This window comes from Microcebus murinus, chromosome 1, assembly GCF_040939455.1.
Source record: "Microcebus murinus isolate Inina chromosome 1, M.murinus_Inina_mat1.0, whole genome shotgun sequence".
Taxonomy (NCBI): Eukaryota; Metazoa; Chordata; class Mammalia; order Primates; family Cheirogaleidae; genus Microcebus; species Microcebus murinus.
The window spans coordinates 45,428,467-45,442,030 of NC_134104.1; the positions used below are offsets into that span (position 1 = coordinate 45,428,467).

The window sequence follows — 13,564 nt, forward strand, 5'->3', positions numbered from 1 at the left end:
CTGTGATCTATAAATAGAACAAAGCCTGTATGATAGCACAACATGGTTTACTGAATCTTTTAAGTCCACTGTTGAGACCTACTGATCAGAAAAAATTCCTTTCAAAAAATTACTCATCATTGACAATGTGCCAGGTCACCAAGAGCTCTGATGGAAATGTACAAAGAGATTAATGTTGTTTTCATACCTGCAAACACAACATTTGTTCTGCAGCTGATGGATCAAGTAATAATTTTGACTTTCAAGTCTTACTATTTAAGAAATACATTTTATAAGTCTATAGCTGCCAAAAGTAGTAATTCTTCTAATGAATCCTGGCAAAGTAAATTAAAACCTTCTGGAAAATTCATCATTCTAGATGTTATTAAGAACATTCATGATTTATGGGAGGAGGTTAAAATATCAACATTAACATGAATTTGAAATGAGTTGATTCCAACACTCATGGATGACTTTGAGGGGGTTCAAGACTTTAGTGGAAGAAGTAACTGCAGACATGGTAGAAATATGAAGAAAACTAGAATTAGAAATAGAGTCCAAAGATGGGAATGAATTGCTGCAACCTCATGATAAAATTTTAATGGATGAGGAGTTGCTTCTTAAGGATGAACAGAGAAAGTGGTTTCTAGAGATGGAATCAACTCCCGGTGAAAATGCTGTGAACACTGTTGAAATGACAACAAAGGATTTATAATATTACATAAACTTAGTTGATAGAGCAGTGGCAGGATTTGAGAAGACTGACTCCTATTCTGAAAAAAGTTCTTCTGTGGGTAAAATGCTATCAAATAGCACCATATGCAACAGAGAAAACTTTTGTGAAAGAAAGGATCTACTGATGTGGCAAACTTCCCTGCTGTCTTATTTTAAGAAATTGCCACACCCACTCCAACCTTCAACAACCACCACCCTGCTCGGTCAATAGTCATCATCGGGGTAAGACCCTCCACCAGCAAAAAGACTGTAACTGGGTAAAGGCTCACATGATCATTAGCATTTTTTAGCAATAAAGTATTCTTAATTTTTAATTAAAGTATGTATTTTTTTAAAACATAATGCTATCGCACACCTAATAGACTACAGTATAGTATAAACATAACTTTTATATGCAATGAGAAACCAAAAAATTTGTTATTTACTTTATTGCAATATTTGCTTTATTACAGTGGTCTGGAACTGAACCTGTAATATCTCCAAGGTATGCCTGTACTAAAGTGTTTATGTGTAAAATGATGATGTCTAGAATTTATTTTTTAAAACTCCAGCAAAAATAAACAAATAAATAAACAAAAGGTGGTAGGGTGTTAGAAGAAATAAAATTGGTAAAATGTTGATACTTGTTGAGGATGGACTATTGCTACCTGGAGATTCATTATACTTTTTTTCTCCTATTTTTGTATGTGTTTGAAATTTTTTATAGCAAAAAGCATGTGAGAAAAAGAAGGAGGAAGAGGGGGTGCCATGAATGCTAGAGTCAGTCAGTATTTCACTTTGAATAGAACTGCTTCACAAAAATTAACTTAAAATGGACTGTAGACCTAAATGTAAAATGCAAAACTATGAAACTCCTAGAAGATAACATAGGAGAAAATCTAGGTGACCTTGGATATGGTGGCAATAATTTTTTAGATACATCAGAAGCATGATCCATGAAAGAAAAAATGATAAGTTGGACCTCATTAAAATTAAAACCTGCTATGTGAAAGATACTATTAAGAGAATGAAAAGACACCCACAGATAGGGAGAAAATCTTTGTAAAACATAATCTGATAAAGGACTGGTATCCAAAATATGCAAAGAACTCTTAAAACTCAACAATAAGAAAATAAGAAACCGCATTAATAGATGGGTAGAATATCTGAACAGACACCAAAGAAGATATCCAGATGGCAAATAAGCATATGAAATGATGCTCAACATCGTATGTCTTTAGGGAATTTCAAATTGTTTAATAAAACAACGAGAATGGCTAAACCAAAACACTAACAAAAATGCTGGGGAGAATATGTAGCAACAGGAACTCTCATTCACTGTTGGTGGGAATGCAAAATGTTACAGCCACTTTGGAAGACAGTTTGACAATTTCTTACAAAACTAATCATACCTTTAACATATGATCCAGCAGTTGTGCTCCTAGATATTTACCCAAATGATTTGAAAACTTATGTTTACACAAAAACCTGTACATGAATATTTATAGCAGCTTTATTCACAATTGCCAGAACCTGGGAGCACTAAGATGTCCTTCAACAGGTAAATGGATTAATAAACTGTGGCACATTCATATAATGGAATATTATTCATTCCATTTGTTCCAATTCAGTAATAAAAAGAAATGATCTATAAAGCCATGGAATAACTTTAAATACACATTGCTAAATGAAAGAAGCCAATCTGAAAAGGCTGCATACTGTATGATTCCCTGTGACATTCTGGAAAAAAACAAAACTATGGAGATAGTAAAAAAAAAATCAGTGGTTGCCAGGGCCTTGAGGGAGGGAAGGAGAGACGAACAGGTATAGCATAGGGGATTTCTAGGAAGTCTATAGAAACTATCTGTACTTTCCACCAAAAAAACTTTTTCCTGCAAATCCACAACTTCTCCAAAACATAACGACTATTAAAAAAAAAAAAAAAAAAAGCTGCTGATGAGAGGACCAGTAATGCCTATCTGCATAAAGACAGGGGCCAGGTACAGATTTATATCCTCTCAATTGTGTAGATTATCTGTATGGCTGTTAAATAGAAATACCTTAAAGAATTTATACCAAAATGTAGTTTCTCAAAATGAGATCCAAGAACCACCTCCATCAAAATCAACTGGGCCAATGTTAAATGCAGATTCCTGGGTCCTAGGCCAGACCTACTGAATCCAAGTCTCTAGGAATGAAACCTGGAAATCTGCATTTAGAACAACCCAGTGATTCCTACACACTTTAATGTTTGGGACTCATTACTATGCATACTGCCAATCTGCTAAACTATTGGTTTTCTATTTTATTTTTTGCACATATGGAGGAATAAAGAGAAAATATCTACTAAATTTTTATCAAATGTATGTAAAACAACTATGAATAGAGGATCTGGAGATGGAAAGAGTGGGACAGACAGACACAAGGTGAGGCTGATGAAAACTCTGTTTGGAGAAGCTTCTGTGCCTGAGAGGGACGGGAATTAGAGGTGAGCTGCTCACTCTCCACGCCACATGAGGGCCGGGTTCATGTGAAACAGGAATTAAGCAATAAAGAGGATCAGACAACACTGACTAAGTTGAAAACTAAATGTATGTTTATGGAAATTTCCCAGAAAATAAGTACAAGGTGCTAGAAGTCAACTAGACTGAAGACAGAAAAAGTGGCAAGAAATACCATTTCAACTAATTCTTGGGAAGGACGTTCTGCAGAAGCAAAACCAACAAACAAACAAAAGGGAAAATATAAAAAGAAAATATAAAAAGAAAAAAACTGGAGGATATACCCTGAGAAAAGGCAAAAGCTGAGCCTGACGGAAATATGTGTCACTCAGAGGTAACCAAGGAGAGATAACTCATGAGCTTTTGAGTCAAGGAATCATAAGTGATTTCCAGTAAAAACCAAGAAAGCAGGCCAAAAAAATCCCTAAAGACTAAAATAAATACCCAAAACAAAGAAACAAGCATATAAAAGATGAACATTTTCCATCATAGATACTACACTCATATATTTGGGATTTTCCTTTCTCCTAAATAAATTAGTATAATTGTAACCCAAGACTGAAGTAACAAAATAAAATGAAACTGCAGTAGATGGGAGAATAAAATATCTTTCTCCTCATTGTGCTGTATCCACTTGTGTAACCAAGTAAAGTCCTTTAATATTTACATGTTTTTATTGCTATTTTAGCACTTATAGCCAGATATGTACCTATCTGTCTCCTTCACTTGACTGTGAACCATTTAAAGGCAGACCCTGACTCTTCGTTACCTCTGGGTTTGCACTGTCAAGCACATAGAAAGTATTCTGTAAGTATATTTTGTTAATTAATTAATTAAAACAGGACCTCAGAGTGACATTCTCTGATAGAAGTAGGATTGTATAAATGAGGGTAACTGAGCAAAACCACATGGATTTAAAGCAAGTGAAGGAGGAGACCAAGGTAGAAAGGAAGGTCAGAGTTAGCAACTACAGAAAGTGATGAAGATGATGACTGGTCATTAGAATTCCCAGCACATCATAATTTTTGTCAGATCACAGAACAGACCCATAATTGTGCTTGGTCTGCTAATAACCACAGCAACTGTTAGTATAGACTTTTCCTTTCCCCTTTTCTATCCAACATTTCTTATTCAAAAAACAAAACAAAACAAAAACAAACTCTAGTGAAAGTACTCACAAGAGCCCAGAAAGTCAGAAGTAGATCCAATTAGGCAGTAGACATAAAAGAAGTAGGATGAATTCTGTTCCAAGTGTTTAGTTACTAACTTTGCATAGGAAATTAGATTTACATTTCAAGTGAGTGTACTTGCTGTGTGCTATGTTTTCCTGGCCGGTGGTACAGAGCAGAGCTTCTCCAGGTTCTACACATTGGGAGGAATTTGTCTCTGCTAAGGGCATAATTAACATTTCTTAAAAACACTCTAGGAAAATGTAATGCAGTCTGGTTATCAGGCTTACTTTTATTTGGATTAAGAGAGATTAATTAAAGCCACCTCGGAGGGCAACAGCAGTCTGAAGACAAGCTGCAAGTAATGGCAATCACAATGTTAACTTCGAGTCACTTTAAATTACTCTGAACAACACAAATAAAGTAGTAAAATAAAATTTGGAAATGCCTTACATCTGAAGATTTATGGTTAATGAAATTATTGTATGTATGTTAAATCTCAACAGAGAAAATATCAGGTGTTGGCAAAGTGTGTGGCAACCAGATGTCTCATTCATTACTTGTGGGAGTTTTAATGGGATCAACTATTTTGAACAATCGTTTCACAATATCTACTAAAGCCAAACAAATGTACAAGCTATGACTGAGCAATCTCACTTCTAGGTATACATCCAACAGAAATGCATATATTCGTCCTCTAATTCATAAAGATAGAAGGGAAAACTATCCAAATGCCCATCATCAGAGAAACTGATAAACCAATTCTTGCATTTCCATAAATTTGAATACTATACAGCAAGGAAAAGGAGCAATCTATAACTGCACACAACAATATAGATGAATCTCACAAACACAGTGTTCAGTGAAAAGTCAGGCAAAAAACAGTACATACTGTGGGAGTCCACTTAGACAAAGTTCAAACACAGGCACAATCTATGGCATTAGGGATCAGAATAGTGAATACTCCTTTGGCAGAGGAGTAGAAGGGGTACAAGGCAGGTTTCTAGGGTTTGGTGACATTCTGCTTCTTGTCCTGCATGTTCATTACATGTGCATGTTCCACTCGTAAAAATTCATCAAACTGGGCACTGCTGATAGGTACACTTTTCTCCATAGTAGTATATGCCAATAATATCTTGTTTATATCTCAATTGATAACACAAATCCTAGGAGGTTGTCAAGAAAGCTATTATTATGTCTTCATTTTATAAATGGAAAAAAGAGGTAAAGAGAAGATAAATGATTTTTTCAAAGTACTTAAGTTACTTTTCTCATTGTTGCCCAGCTCTAGAACAGATCTTTATCCACTGAAGATGAAATGCTGTATCTTGTATTAATTGTGCTTTTTGCAGCAAGTAGTGCTTTAGAATCATAAATTCAATAAGTAAAATCTTATCAAGATATTTTTTTAAAAAATTTAAGCAACTATAATCCCATTTTTAACATAGTAACCATTTTCATATTTTATTCCAGGTGAATAAGTACTTTTATGTCATAGTAATCCTAGAGTACATTCTTTTGTGGTGACATCTTATTTATTTTTAAATGACAATAGCATAATTATGCATGTTGAAGTATTTTTAAGCAATAGAAGTATATAAAGTAAAAGGAAAAATTCTATACCTTTGTCCTCCCACTCATGAGTAACCAGTGTTAACACATCCACCTTTTTCCTTGTGTACTCACACATACGCACCCACTATCTTGCCTTGTATTACTTCCATTTAATATTTTGTTGTAAACATTTTTCCATGTTTTCACATAGTTACTATTTTAAAGGCTACATAGCATTCCTTTCTGCAGAGTTAGTAATCAAGACTCTTACTTGTAAGTGACGGGACTCAGACTAGCTTAAGAAAATCAGAGACTTGGTGACTGGTATAACTGAGGTGAGCATAGGTGGAAGAGATGTTAGGTGTGACAGGATCCAGGGCTCAAATGATGTCTCCAGGAATGTGCCAGCTGAGTCTCTGTCACTCTTATCTCTTGCCTCTGCTTCTGTATAGGCCTTACTTGGCTTATAGGTTTTCCACAGGCTAACAATGTTAGGGTTATATCTTTCCAGTTCTAGACCCTAGAGGCAAGAGCAAGAGGTCTTCCTAACTAACTCTTAGGAAAGGACTTCTATTGACTCATCTCTAAACCAATCACTGTGGGCTGTGAAGATGGGACAATGTGACTGATCACTCTAGGTCATGTGCCTACCCTGATGTTTAGGAGGGGTAAAGGAAATAGTAGAGAAAAAACAGCTGAGCAGTACCTTTCATAGATATAAATCCTGGACTTTGAGATTGTTTCAGTACTTGGGCTATGACTGATAATGCTGGGAACGTCTTCAAGGATATACCTCTTACTCCCATAGGATTACAGTTGGCCTTTGTATGTGTGGGTTACACATCTGCAGATTCAACAACGGCAGATCAAAAATACTAGAAAAAAGAAAAACAACAATACAAAAAAGATAAAACAATACAGTATAATACATATTTACATTATATTAGGTATTATAAGTAATCTAGAGATGATATCAAAGTATACAAGAGGATGTGTGTAGGTTATATACAAATACTACACTATTTTATAAAAGGGCCATGAGCATCTGTAGATTTTGGTATTCATCAGGGATCCTGGAACCAATCCCCCTCAGATACTGAGGGATAACTATATTTCCTTATGAAAAATTCCTTGGAGTGGAATTCCTAGATCAAAGAGTATCACACATTTTTGTGGTTCTTGCTACATGTTGCCCTTATTGTTTTCCAAAAAGACTGTGCCAAAGAAATGGCTTATAAAAAATGAAGCCATATTAAAATTTTAAAGTCCATTTATTAATTCAACAAATATTTGTTCAGCTCCTACTATGCACCAGGCACTATATCCACCCATACATGACACATAGGTAGGGAGTCAGCAGAGTCTAAATCCAACCCATATGAGTGATCTATCTATAGCAAGAAGAGTACATGTCAAGAAACGTTAGGTTCTGTTTAAAACGCATTGTGGATCCTTGTGGGTGGGCCAACAGTATTGACATGGATCTATGAATTATAAACTTTCTTAAAATGACTTCAGCTTTTCTCAGTTACCCAAATGAATCCCTTTCACTCAAAAACATTATTTAAATTAACTATACACCCACAATCTAAATTGTAATCAGAGGCATCTGTACCCACCAGCTAGTTTCTTCATTTTTCTGAGCTTCAGTCTGCTCATTTCTGAATGAGAATGCATGCCAAGCTCTCAGCTCAGGGCCACTCAGGGGATCAAAGATGGTGAACAGGGGACAAGGAGACTAGGTGCTTAGAGTGATGAGAAGGTTTAGAAAGGCCAATGTAGTGAATATGACAGGAAGTCAAAAAACTGAAAAAATAATTTCTTAAACTGTAAAGCATGATATGAATAAGATATTATTATAATCAGAAGAGGTGCCAGCCAGCTCTGGGTTTGTTTGGTTTTTTTATATAAATATGGTACAAAAATATAAAGATGGAATATAAAGCTGGGTTTTGAAATTCTGTCATCATCTTTGCAAAAACAAATAAGGAAATAAATAAGGAAAAATCATTTCTGAAAATGCCTCTCCCTTTAATGAGAAGGTCTTATTAGATTATGACCATTTTATTAAACATGTAGATGGAATGATGAGTTAATAAAACAAATGCATGAATTCACATAGAGTTGCTACCTTCCTTCCCTCCAGATTTGAGTTACACTAATGAGCAAGAATTTTATTATGTCAGGTATGAATAATAGGGCATATGAATTGTATTTAGGTTTTAACATTGGCTAAACTTTTTCAGGATTAGACACATAGATATTTTCCCCCACCATAACTGAACAACTTTTGAGATAATTTAGTTCAATTCCCTCATTTTACAGACTGTTTTGGTTTCATTGCTTAAGCAGAAACTTTCAATCTATGCTTCCATTTAGTTAATATCCATCTATTTAAAAAAGACATAATTGTTTAATTCTCTTTGGCAATCCTGTGGCTATTTTTGAAAGATACATAAATAGGGAAACCATTAGAACTATTTTTGAGTGGTCCAACTTGTTTGTGAATACATTTATACATTTTCTTCATGTAATCATAAGATTTAAGAATAGCTGGCATTTACTCTGAAAGGTTCATAAAATGCTTTATGAATGAAGCCCTCATTGATCTCTAAAATGTGTTCATGGTTATTTGGTTCCAATATAAGTAGTAATGGGAATGGAAATTTTGGAATCTCAACTCTATTGTTCAATTTTCAACATATGGCTTAAAGATCTGCATACTATTGGGACCCATGAGCTGTCTAGAAGCTTCTTTCTGGTGCTTTCCACATCATTTACACTATTATCAAATGGTTTCAGTGACTAAAAGCCAAATTCCAGCAGAAAGAAAAATTAAAAACTTAATTATAATTTTCTATTAAATGGCATTTTGTTTAACTCATGCTTTATAATTCTGTCACCAGTGTTAGCATATGCAAATATTAGCTAATCTTGTACTTGTAGTCAGAAATAAAAGGCTTATGGAATTCAAGTAGCTCCTGAATGATAACTAAACACAGTACTATTTATTAAGAGTCACCAATGACATAAAATCAAGGTAAAAAAAAATTTGAGTTAAGGAACAATTACAATCAGATGTTTGAAGAGGAAACAGAAAATTAATGAACTCGCTAATTATCCTTCCTATGATATTAAGTGCACTCACTAGAAGTAAATAAAGCAATTACAGCTATAATTTCTGTCATCATTTTGATTGAATTATGGCATAGAAGATCTTTTTCTTCTCATTCAAATTTGATCATGAAATTACTGTGAGGCCGTGGGTAGTTGACAACACTTAATTCAGACAAAGCCACAATGCACAGCACAAAGTGTAAGGCTTTGGAGATGAACAAACCTGGGTTTCAGTCTTGACACTGCCCCTTTACTGTTGAGGTTCTGTCATTTATTTGATACCTCATCTGATTTTTAAAGAACATTATCTATGTGTCAGGCATTGCCTGGAAAGTGGATAGTAAGCTACAGAAATGAATCAGACATGATATTTTTCCTCTAAGGAAGCAATATTTAGTAACAAGAGATAGGCAACAGATAAATCTATAAAATAGGACTATCAAAACCTACGAGATGACAGTGCTGTGAGGATTAAGGATTAAGTGAGATGACATACATAAAATACTTGATTGTCTCTAGCCTTCAATAGACATAAAAAGAATTTAGTTTTTCTTTATTCGGCTAACAATTTTTTTCAGTGCTAAATCAGTTCATGCACCATACTGGGTATTGAACAAGACTAAAGTAGTACAAGTCATACCCCAGCCCTCAAGAATTATCATATAAAAGTTGGAGGGAGAAGAGTGGAAGCAGGTGTTTCAAGTATATGGACATCTCCGGCACAGGTAGTATTGGGATAAATGTTAATGATCTCTTACAAGTTGAATGTCATCTAATTGGAATAGGGACACAATAAGAACTGGATAAAAAAAAAAAAAAAGAACTGGATAAAAAGGATTGCAACAGTAAAAGACTTGATGAAATTGGCTATCATGGACGTATAGTTTACTATTCAGAAGATTTACATGAATTTCTCTAGTAAGGCTTGCTCACCCAAATGTCAGAGAAAAGAAAGCACACTAGGGTGACCTAGAATTGGAAGTCAGTCTGACAGGCATGAGAACCTGTCAAAAGATCAAGAGGAGCAATAGAGGGCAACAGTAAAATGACAGATGCTTGAGTTCAAACTGGTGAACCTTGCTGGAGAGATAAGAGAAATCAGAAGAAGGTGGCAGATTGTCAAGAGAGAAAAGGACAGAAGGATTGGGTCATGGAGGGATGGAGGAGCATGTTTAATACTCAGGTGGAAGGTGACAATATCAAAGAGGAGAAGTTTTCAGTTGGAGAAAAGAAACTCATGATCTTGATATACAACCTATAATTGTCTCAAGTGGCCCCAGGTAGAGCTGTATTAGTGGCCAGCTGTGGAAGACATGAGATGTGCCATTCAGGAATCCCCTTTGCAAGAAAGGACTTTAAGAAGTATGGTTAGCTGACAGCCTCTGGCTGTTAGCTCCTTTAAAATCTGCTCTATATTGGAGACAAGGTTGCACTCTTCATGGGGCTGCCCCTAACTGAGCAAGGCAACTAGCCATTCCCATCCAACAGGAAAATGCTCAAACTGGCCACCTCTGTTCTGGTTCTCCCTATTGCATTAGCAGAGGGAGCATCATAGTCTGACAATCCCCTGCTCAATCCTGCTCACTCCCCTTTTCTTTTACAGATGTAAATCTCCCCAAAACCTTTTGCATTTCCAACTCTATCTCACCATTTGCTTCCTGGAGAACTCGCCTATAGAATTTCAAGCCCTGTCACATACATTATCTCATTTTATTCTTTTTTTTTTTATTCTTTATTTTTGGCACTCATGGCATCTGGATCATTTTATTCTTATAATAATCCAGGTGGTAGAGATAGTAAGAGCACCCATGCTTGGCTTTACAAATGGAAAAACAGAAACCCACATCTAATTTGTGCCAAAGCTGGATTAGAACCTTCCTCCAAATCTTTTCCGAGACCAGAGTTCTTTACCTTGGGGATGTTAAAAGGAATAATGAGTGACAGCAAAAAGTGCTAAAGGAAGCCACAATTGGGTATCTGCCAAGCTTTGTAGAATTGGCATGAAGTTGAAAAGTAACAAACTGTAGTAGAGAAAAGCAATTCCATACTTGAAGTATTCCATTTTGATTAAATAAGAGGAGAATCATAAGTGATAAAAAATTGTTTGTATCCGACTCTCATTTTAAGAGTTCATTTTGTGTATGTTTAGGACAATCTTAATGTTAATAAAAGTCTTTCAGGTGTTCCTTTGCCATCAGTGGATCAGACCAGAGTCAAGTACTTTCCACATCTAAGGGAAATACCACAATCCCCTTTTAAAATCACACTAGCTATCTTACCATAAACAAGGCAATTTACAAATAACTATTTCTTTGTTGAAATCTACTGATCACTTATTTTTCTTTCTCTTTTTCCTCCTTTTTTCTTTTGAAATAATTCACAAAACAAATTCATGGTCTTTAAATAAAATTTGAAAAATATAGAAAAGTATATAGATGATAATGAACATCACCTAGTATGCTACTGCTGTCAGTATCTTTGCTTTAGGTCTTTCTAGTCTTTTATGTGTGATTATACACATTACCTTACCCTAACCCTAACACCACACTATACCCCATACCTAGGTCTGGAAGTCGTGACTTCAACCCAGAAAATTCATACAACTCATAAGCTCCTGATATTACAGGTGGCGAAGTCACTAAAATCACCTCTTACTCTCAAAATGCATTAGCAATATGAAACTTCTTAAATGTCTTCTCAGATCTCACAGGATTAATTCTTTCGTGTTTACTTTTGTTGCTAAATTGTTAGCTGCAACACTTATGGACCTTGATTGAAGGAAAAGCACCTAACAGATGACTTAAATGACTTTTGCCAATGAAAAAAGGGTCGTCTTTGGGATAATATCTGATCATGGATATTCCCAAGTCCCCTATATCTTAGTTGAGTTCTGAAGCCAGAATGAGCCAGCTTGGATTTCTGAAATGAACCTGGGCCAGAATGAACCTCCCTGTGAACATCAATCACTAGGACAAACCAACTTCAGGGAGCAAGGCTTTTAACAAGAACCATCTGATGCCCTCCAGTGGCAGGCAACTCATTGCAGGGAAAAATCCCATTTGCTTGAAGTTCAGTGTTGAGACAGTAGCTCTTTCGCCTCTTAGAAGTTACTGATGCAGTGGCATGTGACTGGGAGAGTTTCATCCTTGCTAAGAAAATACCACAGGCTTTTGTATCACACAAACATGCATATGGACAATGTTACAAATGTAGCTAGCCATAGAAATAGTTTCTTATATAATATTTTCAAATTTGAGATGGTAAAAAGGATAGGAATATAATACCATATGTATATAATTAATGAAATTAATTATGCTGGTAAAATACAGATGTCCACAGACTTCACAGATTCAAAAGTTCTTTTTGGCCGGGCGCGGCGGCTCACACCTGTAATCCTAGCACTCTGGGAGGCCGAGGTGGGCGGATTGCTCGAGGTCAGGAGTTCGAAACCAGCCTGAGCAAGACCCCGTCTCTTCCAAAAATAGAAAGAAATTAATTGACCAACTAATACATATAGAAAAAATTAGCCGGGCATGGTGGCACATGCCTGTAGTCCCGGCTACTCGGGAGGCTGAGGCAGCAGGATTGCTTGAGCTCAGGAGTTTGAGGTTGCTGTGAGCTAGGCTGACGCCATGGCACTCACTCTAGCCTGGGCAACAAAGCGAGACTCTGTCTCAAAAAAAAAAAAAAAAAAAAGTTCTTTTTGATAAAAGGAGTCCCAACATTCTTCCTAAAACTGCGTTATTTCCCAAGCTGGCCCTGGCAGGTCCCTGGGTCGTTTAAGAGAGAAAAAAGGAGCATGGCAGCCAATTTTCTCCAATGGCTCCCCACTGGAGCTACGTGAGTGCCACCTAGTGTCACTTGTTAACACTGAAGGTGGCACGGATAGACCATCTAGCTCAGTTTACCTCATCTGAGCAAACTGAGGCCTTGGGAGCAGAGGTGACTTTAACAGGGCCACACTCTGAGCCCTGTAGCTGAGCCAGGACTAGGAATCAGGTGTCTTGCTTCATAGGCTCCTCAACTGGAGATAACCTCTGGACTTGGGGAGTCAGGAGTCCTGGCTGCTGGTCTGTGCCAAAAAAAAATAAAACCTAAACCTCTAGGGCCTCATTAAACTCCTAAAATAATATCTGCTTGTTCTTAAAAGCTCTGAGACAGAGGAGAGATAGACAAAAGAACCTGAAAGTTGGTGTAGGTGCCCACGGGCACTTAGTCTGCTCCACTCTGCCATGAATGATGGTCCCTAAAGCAGCCGTACAGATAATCAAAGTATTTCCTGCAACCAAGTGAGCTCTGGTCCACAGTCATCAGCCTTAATTCAGGTGCAGTGCCTCAGCTATAGCCATTTAGGGCTTTCTGCAGGTCTGACACCACTTTAGAGATCAGTCATAAGGAAAGTATCTTTGGAACCAGTCAAGTTTTGATTTCCAGAAGTCAGGTGTTCGCCAGTTCTCTAGTTCAAGTTTCTGTTTGAAGATTAATCTACGCCAGTGGTTCTCAATACTGCCTGCACATTAGTATTGCCTA

The 13,564-nt window shown here is 36.4% G+C and overlaps 1 long non-coding RNA gene across 1 annotated transcript in view; it reads right to left on the reverse strand.

Moving 5' to 3' along the window:
- Window positions 1–13,564, reverse strand: part of LOC105859356 (uncharacterized) — a 45,646-nt gene that overhangs the window by 11,667 nt on the left and 20,415 nt on the right. The window contains exon 2 of the long non-coding RNA XR_012921007.1: window positions 6,624–6,792. This is a non-coding gene — a long non-coding RNA (uncharacterized LOC105859356). The remainder of the gene's footprint in view (window positions 1–6,623; window positions 6,793–13,564) is intronic.